The sequence below is a fragment of the Podarcis liolepis genome (genome assembly GCF_965112155.1).
Source record: "Podarcis liolepis genome assembly, chromosome: 6".
Taxonomy (NCBI): Eukaryota; Metazoa; Chordata; class Lepidosauria; order Squamata; family Lacertidae; genus Podarcis; species Podarcis liolepis.
In genome coordinates, this window is record NC_139559.1 from 43961025 (window position 1) to 43976868 (window position 15844).

The 15844-nt window shown below is 43.2% G+C and overlaps 1 protein-coding gene across 3 annotated transcripts in view; it reads left to right on the forward strand.

Annotated features, from left to right (window-relative positions):
• The window catches only part of TFEB (transcription factor EB), a 73225-nt gene that overhangs the window by 32060 nt on the left and 25321 nt on the right, over positions 1 to 15844 (forward strand). For 2 of the 3 annotated variants that reach the window (XM_083510838.1, XM_083510839.1), the window contains exon 2: positions 10274 to 10392. The gene's annotated coding sequence lies outside the window, so the exon portion shown is untranslated. Of the gene's footprint in view, positions 1 to 3924; positions 4074 to 10273; positions 10393 to 15844 lie in introns of those variants that run through there. The other variant, XM_083510840.1, reaches the window with a different exon arrangement.

Below are 15844 nucleotides of genomic sequence, written 5' to 3' on the forward strand. Positions count from 1 at the left end.
AGAAAAAGGAAACAAACTTGCAAAAAAAGCAAGACGTTCTCGTCTTGCGAAGCAAGCCCATAGGGAAATTCGTCTTGCGAAGCAGCTCAAAAACCGCAAAACCCTTTCGTCTAGTTAGTTTTTCGTCTTGCAAGGCATTCGTCTTGCGGGGCACCACTGTAGTTCAAAACACCCCTGAGTTAAATGGAATTAAGTTTGTCCTATAAATAAGTTTCACTGACAGGTGCCAGTCCAGTTTTCTTTTGAAAACCTTAGAGGATGAGAATTCCATCCAGAGGTGCATGAATTTCAATTGTTTGGAAACAAAAAAATACTTGTTTGGCAGCCATTGTGTGTCTGAGAAGCCTGGTTGCTGTTTCTTCAAGGCAAAGTGCAGCAGGCATGTGTGATTTGTAGGAAAGAAGCAACAGGCAAGAGAAGGGTGCTTAACCATTTCCCCCCAGTTGAAGATTCCACAGCGAGTCTTGCTGCTATCACAAAGGAAGCGTCTTGGTTTCACTCCATGCAGGATTTCTTTTTGTGATATTCATTCATTCATTCATTCATTCGTTTGATGCTTCCTCCCCCAAAAATGTTTAGGGGTACCCTCATTTTCCTACTCATATTGAAATGCTGCCCCTCAATGAGGCCAAACTTAGATTCACAAAATGTTTAGGGGTATGCGTACCCCTGCATCCCCCCAGAAAAAAGCACTGCATTCATTCATTCATTCATTCATATTAAACTGCTTGTTTCATTTATTCTGCACATGAACTGTGAAAGGGAAACTGTCAGATTCTGGTTCCTGTGTATTTTAAGGGGTGACGATACTCCTATTTTAATAATTTTTGTGCCCACTACTTTGAACTGATACACAACACGTGCATCTTGTAGTTTGTCTTAGGAGCGCGCGCACAAAAATATCCTATGAAGTAGCCCTCATTTGTACAAATGAACTTGGCAGGTACCAAAGACCAGAGGTTCTTTTTAAAAAAATCCAAGTTCTATTTCCATTCCAAGGGATGTGTTCATAGATGGCTGTGCCTTTGCTATATGCAAACTCATTAGGAACTCTGGGAATCTAGTGCTGTAATTGTTAACACAGAAAAGTTGGAGTTTCTTGTGTAAGAGGGGGTTAGTTTGAGTGTAGCTGCATACCTGGCTCAAACCTCTTGATCTACCATCTCTGGGGGAGTGTTGTGAGGGGAAATTTTGACTGAACTGTGAGAATCTCAGCTTACATCCTAAAATGGAAAGTTGTATGTGTAGTGGTGGATTTAGAATGTTATTTCCATATGTATCCTGACTGTTTCTCAGTCACAGCTGGGTTTTTTGTGTGTGTGCTAACATCTCTCCCTTCACCAAATGGACCCAGGGTGGGTTACAAAAAATGCCACAATTAAAAGAAATACTGTGTAAAATAATAAAATGAAACCACACAAAAAACAACCGATATCAGAATAAGGAAGCAGCAGCACAAAGCAGCAATGTACAGAAATGCAGGAGGAAGGAAGACATCCACTCAGCAAAAGGCCTGGGCATAAAGAGTGTGACTTGACTAGGGATGTTGGAGAACTTTGCAGTAATTGAACTTGTTAGCGGGTGGTGCTGTGGGTTAAACCACAGAGCCTAGGGCTTGCCGATCAGAAGGTCTGTGGTTCGAATCCCTGTGATGGGGTGAGCTCCCGTTGTTCGGTCTCAGCTCCTGCCAACCTAGCAGTTCGAAAGCTCGTCAAGTGCAAGTAGATAAATAGGTACCACTCCGGCAGGAAGGTAAATGGTTTCTGTGTGCTACTCTGGTTCACCAGAAGTGGCTTAGTCATGCTGGCCACATGACCCGGAAGCTGAATGCTGGCCCCCTCGGCCAGTAAAGCGAGATGAGCGCCACAACCCCAGAGTCGTTTACAACTGGACTTAACTGTCAGGGGTCCTTTACCTTTTTATACAGTAATAGCCAAAGTAAATTATTTCCCCCAGGGAAAAGTAAATAAAGCAAGCTTTGCAAACTCTCTCTCTCTCTCTCTCTCTCTCTCTCTCTCTCTCTCTCTGTGTGTGTGTGTGTGTGGTATCCTCCAGTTTCTCTGCCATAATACAAAATATTGGTCAATTTTTTAAAAATACTGTTGCTCTCTCTGCATTTTGCAGATTACCACATTATCTTCTGCATGTGGCTGTTCACAGCTTTGCAAGTAGGAAGGGAAAGTGAGGGAGATGATTGGATTTGTTGTGGAATTACAATGGTTGTTTCTCCATTGGGGATGTCTTGCTTATGATCTGTGTCATTCACACAAGGATAATGACTTCAAATCTTTTGAAATAAATTAAAAAATTGTCCAGTAGCACCTTAGAGACCAGACTTGGAGACTAAGAGACTTAGACTTAGAAACTAAGTTTGTTCTTGGTATAAGCTTTCGTGTGCATGCACACTTCTATCTACCTGAATTTAAAATCTTTTGTTTTATTTCCCACCTGAAGTAAATAAGGTGGCAGGCCTGTCGTCATGATATCCGTTATATAAGAGGTGGTTATGCCTCTATAACAATGACATTATTTTCACAAATCGCAATACTGAGTTGAGATTATACAAATTTAACAAACCGCAAATTGTGGGCCTCATCAATAGGAGTATAGCATCTAGATCAAGGGAAGTAATAGTGTCACTGTATTCTGCTCTGGTCAGACCACACCTGGAGTACTGTGTCCAGTTCTGGGCACCACAATTCAAGAAGGACACTGACAAACTGGAACGTGTCCAGAGGAGGGCAACCAAAATGGTCAAAGGCCTGGAAACGATGCCTTATGAGGAACGGCTAAGGGAGCTGGGCATGTTTAGCCTGGAGAAGAGGAGGTTAAGGGGTGATATGATAGCCATGTTCAAATATATAAAAGGATGTCACATAGAGGAGGGAGAAAGGTTGTTTTCTGCTGCTCCAGAGAAGCGGACACGGAGCAATGGATCCAAACTACAAGAAAGAAGATTCCACCTAAACATTAGGAAGAACTTCCTGACAGTAAGAGCTGTTCGACAGTGGAATTTGCTGCCAAGGAGTGTGGTGGAGTCTCCTACTTTGGAGGTCTTTAAGCAGAGGCTTGACAACCATATGTCAGGAGTGCTCTGATGGTGTTTCCTGCTTGGCAGGGGGTTGGACTCGATGGCCCTTGTGGTCTCTTCCAACTCTATGATTCTATGATTCTATGATTCTATGAAATTGCAGTGGACCAAGCTTGAGTAATGATAATGTGATCAAAAGATGAACAGGTAGGGAACAGCAAACTATATCCCTAGTCTTGATCAATAATCAAAAACACGGTACAAAGTACACCTCAGAGGGAAAGTCATTCCATAATGTGGGGGCCACGACAAAGACCTTTTCACATGCTGCCAACCCTTAAACCACAGAAAATGGTGGCACTGCCAGCAAAACCTTCCCTGCTGATATTAACACCTGGACAAATCAGTGCAAGGTTTGAAGGTATGGGAGGTGCCTCAGATCTGGGGCAAAGAAACCAGGCAATTGGTTTCCGCTGCTCCAGATGCTTTGAGTGACTGAAGTGGAACAGGAAGACCTCCTCCTGCTCCTCCTCCTGTTTGCTGGAGAATCACCCACACATCTCTGCACTGGCAGCATTTGGGAGTGATGGCAAAGTTTTTAAGTTCTTCTACTTATTCCTGGAGGCATGTCAGACCCAGCTGAAGTTGTAGGCGCAAGTACGGGAAGGAGAAAATGTGGCTCTTTTCATTGAGTGCCCCGAGTTGAGACTCTGTGGGAGTTGCAGTGTAGACTTGCTGGCACTGGCAGCTCCCAACTCGTGGTGTTTGGGCTGTTTGTTTAGCCCCACCAGTGATGTCTTGGTCACATTTAAAAGAATGAGCTAAGCAGCCTTGCAGTTTCGCAACTTCCTCTCCCTACGGCTGCTGAGCACTAAATTAAAAGCGAGACCCTGAAAAATGAGGAAATGCCGGGTGCTGTGTGAGAACTGGAGAGAAAGAGCTTGTTTGGTTACAAGGCGATGCAGCCGGTCACCTTCTTTCTTTGGGAAATGTGACATTCTCTCCTTCTTTCCCTCTTCTTCCTGGCGCACTGATCACTAAGGTAAAAACTTTTGGGATTCACAAATGTGTTGTGCATCTGCATTTGGAATTAGAGATCAGCTTGGAAGGCAGCACCCTTCCATATTTGCTGTTGATAAGCTTGATGGTGCATGAATTAGTTGTGTGATGGCTCTCAAGGAGCTTCCATGAAGCTCTCTTCTTCTTTGCAGGAGAGATGGGAGTGTGTGTACTGTTTTCTGGACTGTGTGGAAGATGCTAAATCTCTTGTTTTTCAAAGTTGAGAATGTGTGCCAATTAAAAATGCCCTAAATTAGTTTAGTCCGATGTAATCAGGAGAACAGTAGAATATGAGAGTTGAGATCCTGCTACAGTTGATGTGAGAAAACAAGTCAATCAAGTGCAAAGATTGCTGCACATCAGGCACGCTTGCCAATACGATAGGCATGCCTTACCTAAGCTATATTTCAAATTTTGAGTGTTAATTTTAATTCAATAAATTCTTAAATTCAAGTTTGCAAGCTTGAGTAGTTTTGTCTGGCTCTTCAAACTGATCAAAGCAAGCTCTTTGTTTCCACAAACTGCCACATTAGAGTTGTCCAATGAGCTTCTACACATGAATTGCCCAGTGCTGAATTCAAATGCCCATGAGTGTTTGTGCAAATAAGAAAAAGAGTACTTCAAACTTGCAACTGTAAGAAGAGCCTTGGATTGTGATAGTCAACAGTTGGGAAAGCCATTGATTTGGAACTGTATCCTGGCCAGGCCAGATGTGAGAGGCACAGACTTGGCTTATATGATAGCTGTGTTTCCCATGGTGTTTATAGCTCCATTTTACCCTGAAGTACTGCTGTTAGAGAATGGAATAACCATTCATCAAGCAGTATTGTTGTCACTTAAACTTTATGCCGTGCACTGTTACAAAGCTTCGGGGTTTATTTTTACTGTGTCATAAAAACAAAAAATATTAAAAATCCACTGCTAAAATATCCTCTCTACTTACTCCTGTTTGCCAGCTACATGCCTCAGAATGACTAAGAACCTGCTGAGCATAAACTATTAAACAGATGTTAATGGCTGGTGTTATAAAAGTGAGAGGGATTGGTCAAAAGACCTTGCCTCACAGTTCTCCCAACTGTATCAGCGTTTCCCTCACTCTTAACTGTAACCCATAAAGTCCACAGCATATCAAGTATTAGGGTGTTGTTTGGCAGCCCAACTGAGTTTAGTCAAGGTCACAGTTGAACATTTGACTGCCCACAGTTTCACATGTAAAAGAAAACAGAACTGTTCCATTTTTTTAAAAAAAAATAACACCTGCCTCTTTTTACGCAAAATATAAACTTTTGTACTGCACAAGTACGGTAATCCTACAACCGAGTGCATATACCTCATTGCCTGGAAGCCATTATTGCAAGAAAGTGCAAACTTTCCCAGTTATATATACTTCTGCATCCCAAGCCAACCTCAGAGGAAGCCCTGAGAAGAAAAAAAGCCCATCCTTTTGCCAAAGGCACCCGTGAACCTGGCTGGCATGCCTAGTATTTTTTCACACAAGCCTCTGCCTGGGCATCCTTCTTGCTTTGGAAAGCTGGAGTATTTACACTTTTTGATTGAGTCTGTGCAGCAGGATTGGTGGGGCTTGCGCAGGCTGCCTTTGAAAGTACCACAGCTAGCCTCTCTCTGTGTGTGTGTGTGTGTGTGTGTTGGTCTTGGCAGAAGTTTGGGAACGCTGCCCTCCAGGATGCAGTGCTCTCCACTTGCTTCTTAGTGGCACTTAGAAAAGAAAACCCAAGAAGAAAGACTTGTTGAGAGGGCTGCGGGGGGAGCTACACTCCGTTGTTTATACTTCTTTGTCCTCTATTTCCTTTTCTGAAGACTTGTGTATGTGTTGAAGATGTTTCACAAAACAAAGGGCAAAGGTGAAACTTTCCCCTCTACCTTCCTTCTCCTGGAGCATTCAATAATTACTGGGCCCCTCCTGGGACATTTGTGCTGGCAATTTTTTTTCTTTTTCTTTTTGAAATGGACTCGACGGTGAAATTGATTTTTCCATTCATAAAACATCACTGTCAAATGTTAAGCACAGGAACTGGAGGGAGCAGGGACTAGGCTCTGAGATGAAGCAATTGCTCTGCAGAGTTTCTTTTGTTTTGGGGCTTGGGTGGAGGCGCAAAAGTTTGACTGTTTCTTATTGACCCACGGGTTCTTCCAGACAGGAGTTCATTGCAGAGTTAATGCTGCTCACGGCCACAAGTTGCTGTTTTTCCACACAATGTCCTCCTCAGAATTCACTCCCTTTTTTATTTTTTACATTTAATCTGTATTTTTCCATACCACTTAAAATCTGATAAGTAAAAAAACAAAACCTATTATGCATCTGTAGCCACATTGTGTGTGTGTGTGGTCTGTCATGCAAGTTGTTATATTTCAGTGCGTGGCTTCTTATTGCCACACCTCTACTTCCATTTGCTCCTCACCTGGGCACAGCTTGCCCAAAGGAAAGGAACCTATTTCCATTTATTGCTGCAGACTTTGGAGGAGATGGGTACAGAAAAGCTGGGATGCTCAAGAAAGTCTCTCTTGTCCCTTTCCTGGCCATACAGCTGGCCCCACAGCACTGCTTTCCTATCTGGTAGTTCCTGCCACCACCCTCTTTTTCTAGGTCACTTACAGCCTCAGAAAAGGGGGAAACTGGGGTGTCCAATTAACTGTTAGACTTGGGGATCCCAGACCAGTCAGTGTTCCTTGCACCCCAGCCAACCCCTTGCAATCTCCTGCCCCTTCCCCCAATATAGCAAATTCCTGACCTTGACCAACTTTGATCCTAGACCTCCAACAGGGTGAAAACCAAAGCAGTCTACCTGGGAGCAGGTGCTGGGGATGGTCAGCTTCCCAGTGGTCTGGAAGATGGGTATGGATCCCGTGGTGGTGGTGGAAGGGGACAATAGCACCTCAGTTTTGAGGGGGTGGCTCTTGGCTCTTTCTGACCAATGGGAGCACCCATTCTCTCAAGATATCCACACAGTAAATGCTGAGTGTATCCCAGGACAGAAATCACAGCATGTACACCATGGAGTTGTTTTAAGTTAATACAGAGGTTTTGCGCTAGACTTCTTTTATCACTCTTGCTCAAGGCCTTAAATTACTTTATCAATTTTTTTAAATCAAAATGCCTATTGCACTGCTGAAAAAAACCCACAAGCCCTCATTTTGCCCATTGTGAAACACTTAACTGCATTAATAAGGCTAGTAATGCTCCTTCCTTCCTGGGAATTGACCTGTCCCTGTCCGGAAGCTCAGTAGATGACAATTTATTTTGCCTAGAAATGTAAGGGCAGAAAGAGGCTGGTAGAGGGAACCACACACATGGGATCTCTGCTCACACTGCATATCCCACTGTACTATTTCCCTTTTCCTGGTGCCCCCATGGAACTAGCAAACAAGAGAACTCGGGGCAGGTTAGTATCTCATCCTGGGGCAATCCTTCCCAGAGATTTGTTTTCCTGCAGTTGCTGCTGCTGCTTATTCTTATTTATTAAATTTCTGTCCTGCCCTTCTTCCCAAAGAAAGTAGTAAAGCAATACACAGTAGTAAAGCGATACAGTTAGAAACAAAAACCTATTAAAAAAATGGAAAGCAATTAAGAGCATCTTACAGGAAATTAAAAACATACACACACCACCACATCTAATTTCATGGTTTTCTGGAAAAGTATTTTTCCGCCATCATATGCCTGGGTGAATGAAATTTTTCACTTCCTCCTGGATATTGTTAATGAGAAAGACAGGTGTACCTCACCAGGGAGGGCATTCAAGCAATGGGGGAACTGCCACTGGGAAGGTCCTGTCATGGGTCAATGGTGACCAGGTAGCATCCATTGGTCCCAATGGAGTGAAGCTTATATGGACAGCACTTGTTTGGGACGCTGTGGCAGCCCCCCAATGGCATCCTAGGCGGGTTTGTCTTCTGCAGATTGACTTGGAGCTTGGCTGAGCACTGAGCTAAGCCCCGACTCTGAGCCAAGCAGTGTTGCCAGCTTGATGGTAGGGCAGAATGCACAGCTGCATTCCCCTTTACTTGGCTCAGCTGGTAGGACCTTGCGGTTGCGGAAGAGATTGACAGTCTTAAGTTAACTTTGCCTGTTGCCCCATACTACTAACACCCCCAGCAGCTGGTGGGAAGTGCAGGCCTGCCACGTGCTCAGGGCCATGGCTTGTAGAGTTTTGTGAGCGGTGAAGGTCATTCTGCAGGGTCTACGTTCTTACCTGGCCTGCAGTACGTTCTGCAGGGTTAGGGCTATAATATGCACAGAGAACTTCTCCGCCTTGCAGGGCCCCACAGTGTCTGCACACCAGTCCTGAGCAGTGGTGGGTTTTCATTTTTTAAAAAAACATGAGGAGGTGCTGACACTCGCATTTTGTTAAAAGTGTTGCGGGCACCAGCATAAAATGGGTGTCATGGGCGGCATAATCCGAGATATTATGGTGCCCTGTGTCATAACAAAAAAAGTGCTGGGCCTGAAGATGTCTCTCTGTGCGTGTTTATAGGCATAATGTATATAATGTGAGGTGAGGGGATTTCTTTGAGGTCTCTTGAAGAAAGTACAAATTCTTATTTTAGGTAGATGTATTCTTATTTTAGGTATATATATTCTGGCAAGCCAATAACTAGAAATAGAATCCGTCTCCTATCACCTCCCAAGGAAGAATGATTTTAGGAGACTGGCAACACCTCCTTCTTGAGTAGGGTGAGGGATCTGTAACCCAACCTACCCCTGGATGTTTTGCCTGTGCTATATATAGTAGCTGGCCTCTTGGAAGTTTGTTTTTATCCCTCTTGGTAAATATATTTTTTGCAGCCATCAGACACCCCTTCCCCCACCCCCACCAAAGGTTCAAAATAGGAGTAACTGATGGAACTAGCAGTCTATGCTCTATAGGAAAAAGGAACATGTGTACTTGTTATCCTGTATAAATGACTAAAGGACCCCCCTTTTCTTTTTACTAAATATTGAGGAGGGATGGCTCTTGAATGCATTAATCATTAACTGCCCTGAGCAAGCACAACCGTTAACTTGAGCGTACAACTGAGCTAAAGTAATGGAAGGTACAGTCTGCTGCTAGATTTATGAACTGTGAATGAAAACGACTCCTCATATCTAAGGCACTGCCAGGTTGAATCTTCCTCACTTTGCAACTGGCGGTGTCATCTGCTCTGGTGCAACATGCTGCCCAGCATGAATTCTCTGCTTACACCTACAGTGATGTTCACCCGCCTGCGCTTTGTGCCCTCTTTGAACAGCTGTGAAGGACTCTTCAGTGTGCAAAAATGTTTGGGTGTTTCAGCCTCCTAGTGAGTGGCACTGTGAAACAATCCTGTTTCTCCTTGGGCTATGATTGCAGCTTTTTGTTCAGCTTTAAAATGCCCTCATCTGAAATTTAGAGACAGGAGAAACTGCAGATGGGTAAACAGCTGATAGGGGAAGGGGCAATAGGTCAGGGGCAGAGAGCATTTTCTTTACGTTCAGAATGTCCCTGGTGTCTCTAGCTAGGGCTGGGAAAGACTCCTTCCTAGAACCCTGGAGATTTGCTGCCAATTAGCATGGACAGATCTGAGCCAGATGGACCCAATGATCTGACTTGATGTACCTCAAATTCCTACGTTTTTGACAGTTTTATCAAAGGCCAGCTCCCTTATTTGGCCATCTGAAGCCAGTCCCTCTGGTGATGGTGTGGGAAGTGAACTTTCAAGTCAGGTGTCACAAACTCATGACTTCTTGAATTGCAGACTGTTATGGTGGCATTTGTGGGTTTTTAATACATGGCTTGCTCTTGCTGGATTTCCCCTAACCACAAAATCTCCTCTAGCGTACCATGCTTGTGTTTACTACCTATCCAACAAATTCATTCTCAGTGATGGTTGTAAAGCTAAGTGCCATATGGGGACCAGCAGCTTTTTGTCTGGCATTATATTATAACAATTGATCTTGACTTTTTAAAACCTTGTATCTAAGACCAGTGATATGAATCCTGGAAAATTACAATGGTTTGGATAATAGGTGGAACTAGGAATGAATGTGCTGGGATGAAATTGCAATGCTATAGCTTCTCTTCTACATTACCTAGGCTTTCATGACTGGGATAGATGCTTTTTTTTAAAAAAGAAGAAGACATGGTACAATTTCCTGCCAGTTACTGATCTTGGTTTTTCCCATGCTTTTCTCCATTTTTTGAATTCTAGAAAGTCATACCAAAGGGACATCTGAACAAACGCTTCCTCCCATCCCATATGTGCCTTCCCAATCCTTGAGGTCATTGGAAGAGGCCCTATTGTGGGTGCCCCGTCCATCTAACAGTTGGGTGAGTAACAACCAGCTTTATATTTTGTGGCATTCCCAATGAGTGCATTTTGTCTTCCAGGCTCTTTGAGGCAAGGGACAAGAACGTCCTTTTATTGAAAGCATTTTTTTTTTTTTAGACCAATGCTGTTTATATTCAGATGTCATGATAGGTCATGGTTTAGTGTGCTTAAAATGAAACCAGCATCTCCCCAGGCTCATGTGCTCCCCTCTCTTCCATCGACACAGCCATGAGGCATTGGGAAGGGTTTGCTTCTGTTTTTGATTAACTGTGGCATCATATTTTGTCCAAAGCCTATAAATTCAATAATTCCAATATAGCAGTGCTAGGTTTGTGCTGCTGTGTTTGTATTGTTTCTGTTTTGAATCTTTTTATATGTTTTCTTCTTGTTGCAATATTTTCAATACATTGTGTACTGTCCTGGGCTCCTTTAAGAAGAAGGTAAAGGTAAAGGGACCCCTGACCATTAGGTCCAGTCGTGGTCGACTCTGGGGTTGCGGCGCTCATCTCACTTTACTGGCCAAGGGAGCCAGCGTACAGCTTCCGGGTCATGTGGCCAGCATGACTAAGTCGCTTCTGGCAAACCAGAGCAGTGCACAGAAACACCATTTACCTTCCCGCCGGAGCGGTGCCTATTTATCTGCTTGTACTTTTAAGAAGAAAGATGGCACATAAACACAATAAATAATAAACAACATTATTTTATTTTACTTTACTTTACTTTATTTTACTCATACCCCGCCCATCTGGCTGGGTTTCCCACCCCACCTTTCCCCCAGGCATCTCAAAACAGCACACATGGTTCCTGCCTATTTTATCTACACAACAACCCTGTGAGGTAGGTCAGACTCAGAGCCAGTGACTGGCCAAAGGTCACCTAGTGAGCCTCATGGGTGGAGTGGGGATTTGATACTACTACACTACACTGGCTCTCTTGTGTAAAGGAGAGAAAGTTGGCAGATGAAACTTTTTACATCGTAGAGCTGAAACTGACAGGATTTGCATAGTAGCCACTTGGCACTACATAAAGGCCAATTCACTAGCACTAGAAGTGTTTGCAATCAAAAGCTCCTCAAAAAACCAGACTAGGCAGCCAGAGGTATAGTTCCTTCAGAAAACACAAAGCAGGGTGGGCGGGTCCCTTTTTAGTATCATCTCTCCGGCCTATGGAGGATCAAAAGCAAAGTATCAGGTGTCCATAACTTTAGGGCTGGTTTTTGTATACTGTCTGCCTCCACAGAAATACTTTCGGAATGATTCCTGTGGAAGGATGTGTGTGGAAAATGAATGTCTGAAGGCTGGTAACAGGTGCTCAAAAGGAGAATGGAAATGTTTGTGGGTTGTGCTACAGTTTTCCTGCATTTGATGTAACTGATCCAAATCCTCAGCATTTAGGAAAGAAGAGAGCCTGGATTGTAACTCTTGACTAGTTTGGCATTTGGTATGAAACAAGCCTAATAAGCCAGAGGCTTGTACTGCAACACTAGTCTGAGTGGCCAAGGCAATGCAAATTGGCTTATCCCCATTCTGGCATAGCTGACACTGGCTAAAAGCTGAGGAGGGGCAATAGTTTCCCTGCTGTCAAAATTCCTGGCCTTAACCCTTGCCTAGTTCTGCAAAGCTGCCTTTTGTATGCAGCTCAGTGTGGCACACACTACTTCTTTGTTAGCCAGAAGCTCCAGTTACTAAGGCTAGGATGCTCAGCAACTCATCAAGGGCAGATCTGTGTTTTGTATTCTGTGCCGTCCTCAAGGAGTGCCAATGGTACCAACTTCCTGCTATCTTCTTTTCTGACTTGATTGGGCAGCATGGGGGACAAATAAAAACTAAGTTTTTATTATTATTACTTTTAAAGACTTTAATTACAACAGAAGAGGGTTCTGGTGTAGATAGATTTTTTTTTTAAATGAGCCACTTTTTTAGCCAGCGTAAAATAAAGTGTACCCAGTTTTTGCCTGGCAAACATTGGAGGTCATGGTGTCATAAAGCCCTGATTGTAATCACAGCCTTTCTTGCTAGGAGGAGGGTTGAGGCTCAGCCTCAGTTTCCTCCAAAGCAGGTGTGCTGTCGAAGCCACAGCAAGAAGAGTTTGCAAAAGTTTCTATAGCTCTGGGGCATGTGGTTCTCAGGAAGGAAGGAAAGATGAGAGAGTGATTTGGGTAGTGGGTTGGCATTTGGGGCAGCTGTGCTTTAGCCTCTGCTTTTGCTACAAGTCTTTCTGTGATCATCATTCAATAAGCCATACCTTTCTATTTGGGATGGGAGGTATGTGTGTGTGGGGGGGGGAGGAGATATTAGCCTGTATTACAGAATGGCAAGAAAGGGGTTATGAAGTCAAGACATACTGGGTGAATATTTGGTGACCATTTGTCAAGCAGTAACTTATAACAGTGGACATGTAGGGAGTGGGTAATTGCTAGCCGTGATTGTGAGTAGAAGTTTCCTTCCTGCTCAGTAAGAAATATGAGAAAGTTGAAGAGGGTAGAATTCTGCTCCTGCTGCATGGTTGCATACTGACCACTTTATAGATAGGAGGATTTTCACCCAGAAAAGTATTTGGGCCTCCATTCAACATTTGAATTTCCAACTTCTGAGTCAGACTCCAAGGACAGCATCCCAAGTATATCATACCGCCTCCTTTTTTTCTTTCTTCTCGGTAGTTTTTGCTGAAAAAGACTGGAGCCTGAATCATTAAGTTTCTCAGCTGAGCCCATTACAGTGCAATGCTATCTTAGTGGGGAAGCATCAGGCACCTGAAAAGCATACAAAAAGAGCAGCAGCTCTGGAAGAAGGAAGGTTGGTCAATAGGACAGTTCCTCCTCCACCATCCATGGTATTCTCTATGCCTTTCTGATGTTGCCTTTGGCAAATTGTTAGCATCCTTTTGTGAGGTGGCTTGTGCCTATAGTAAAACAGACAGCAATCATTTTGTCCCCTTTGCTACTGGTATTTTAAATATGGTAAATATTCTATGAGGCATGTGGATCCCATGAGGCAGTTTGGAGCCAAAGGGTTCAGAACAAGCAAGGCATGTTTCTCTCACTTTGAAGTCCCTGAGGCAAATTCACCTCTGGTGAATAGCCCAGCTATTGGTTGGGTATCTTTACATTTACTGATATCTACTTGGCTGCTCTGTTTCATTTGCCACAAGCTGAATGTTTTGTGCACCACTGCTCAGGTGTTATGTCTGAACAGGAAATATCCACCTCTGTTGGGGACACAGGGCTGTGCATGCCAAATGTCCCCATCTACCTCAGCACTGCTTTCTGTGTTCCAGACCTTCTTGTGTTGAGCAAAGGGAGGTCTGAAGGTGGCTTCTGCCAGGACTGCTGATTCTGCAGAGGCTTCTAGTGTGTTCAGTGTGGGTAAAAGTCTCCTTCTGTCGTTTTCTGCTCAGCATTCTGAGACTGAATGGGCAAGGACAGTAGTATTAGATGCTGTTGTCTGGTCCTCTGTGACCCCAACACAGATTGCAATGAGGTTCAGGCAACCTATTCACAAACTTAGTTAGATCTAGGCAATGAGTAGAGCTTTACCCATGATGACGAGCCGTCTTAAGAACAGCTTCTTCTCCAGAGCGATCTCGGCCCTGAATGGGAAGCCCGGACTTTGAAAGTCATCTAATCTCCCTTGCTGTATTATACTGTATTGTTTAATTAGTGTTTTTATGGAGCAGTCAAGTAATTTCGTTGTCCCCGAAGGGGGCAATGACAATAAAGATATTATTATTATTATTATTATTATTATTATTATTATTATTATTATTATTATTTAGTGTGGTTATCCCAGTCAGTGCCAATTCTGTTGTTGCTGATGGAACTGGACTTTGAAGTGGCTATCAGTGGGGAAGTTCAGGCCATTCAGATGATGTGTATTTCCCAGACTTGCACAGGACCCAGGACAGAACATCCTTACTGCCTCCTTACTGCCTCCTTACTGTTTAGTTTTTTGATATATATGAGGGGGAAAAGAGGGAGCAGTTGCTAGTAAAATGTCATAATTGCTTAAAGCTTCATATTCAAATGCAAATCACTAAATAAATAGTCAATTAAATGTCACAGTTAGTTAAGTCACATACTTCTGTTATGCCTGTATAAGTATTCTAAGGAAGCCAGTGAGCGATTTAAGGATTATTATGCTGCTTCATCAAAGTACCTTCTGTGGTGTTGTATTGATTTTTCCGTGCTCATGAATAATGGTATGTTAAACAGGATAGTTGACTGGCATCCCATCAGGCATTTCTAATTGTTTTGAAACTTTCCAAGGCATTGCACTGAGGCACTGAATTCTGCATGATACTAAAGAGGCTCTCACTAACTGGAAAAGCTAGAGTCTACTGAAGAATATCGGAGTTTGCAAACTTCACATCTTCTTTTGAATGCAAACCTTTGATTTCATTTCATAAAATTTATGTACCACTTATTTGTAACAAACAAACTACAAAGTAGTTTACAAAAGAATACACAGATAAAATTAGCAATCAAAACTGCTATTTAAAACATTCAAAAAGCAATTTAAATCAATGATAATCTAAAAACAGTATTTATTTGTTTTGAACTTGCATCGTCAGTCTGTTCCACTTCCTGAGATGTAAGTAGTAGTACAAGATCAATTTCAACAACATACTAGTTACCGTATTTTTCGCTCTATAAGACTCACCCAACCATAAGATGCAACTAGTTTTTAGAGGAGGAAAACAAGAAAAAAAATATTCTAAATCAAATGTTGTGGAAGAGCCTTTGCACGGCTATCCCTGAAGCCAGAACAGCAAGAGGGATTGCTGCGCAGCTCTCCCTCTTGCTGTTCTGGCTTCAGCGATAGCTGCGCAGCCTGCATTCGCTTCATAAGATGCACACACATTTCCCCTTACTTTTTAGGAGGGAAAAAGTGCGTCTTATAGAGCGAAAAAATACATTTAGCATTTGGCTTAGTTTTCATTCTAGAGGAAACCATGGTTTGTATCTTACCATGATGAGCTGCAGTACTTACTAGTGCATGCTGCCCAATCACTCCCACCTGGCTCCACTGTTCCTGGAGCTGGAAGAAACAAACTATGAAGCTTGGCATTACACGCAAATCAGTGGTTGTGGTTTGCTGCTTCCCCAACAAACCATGAGTGAGAAGCTAAGGTTTGCTGTTGCCTTACTGCTCGTATTTTGCTTGGAACAAACAAATCACTAGCATTGGTTCACATGCAAGTAACAATAAGCCCAAACCTCATGGTTTGTTTCTTCTAGTTCCAGGCCCAGGCAGGGTCGTTCAAAGCAGGAGCAATTGAGCACTATGCACTAACATGCTGCTTGTTCACAGTAAGCCATGGTTTATTGCTTACCATGGATTACCGTAACGTGAAAGCTGGGCCTATCCTGAACTCAAAAACACATGATATGTGCACATATGCACAGTAAAGCAAATTATGTTATACACAAACGTGGGGAAATACTACAAGTAT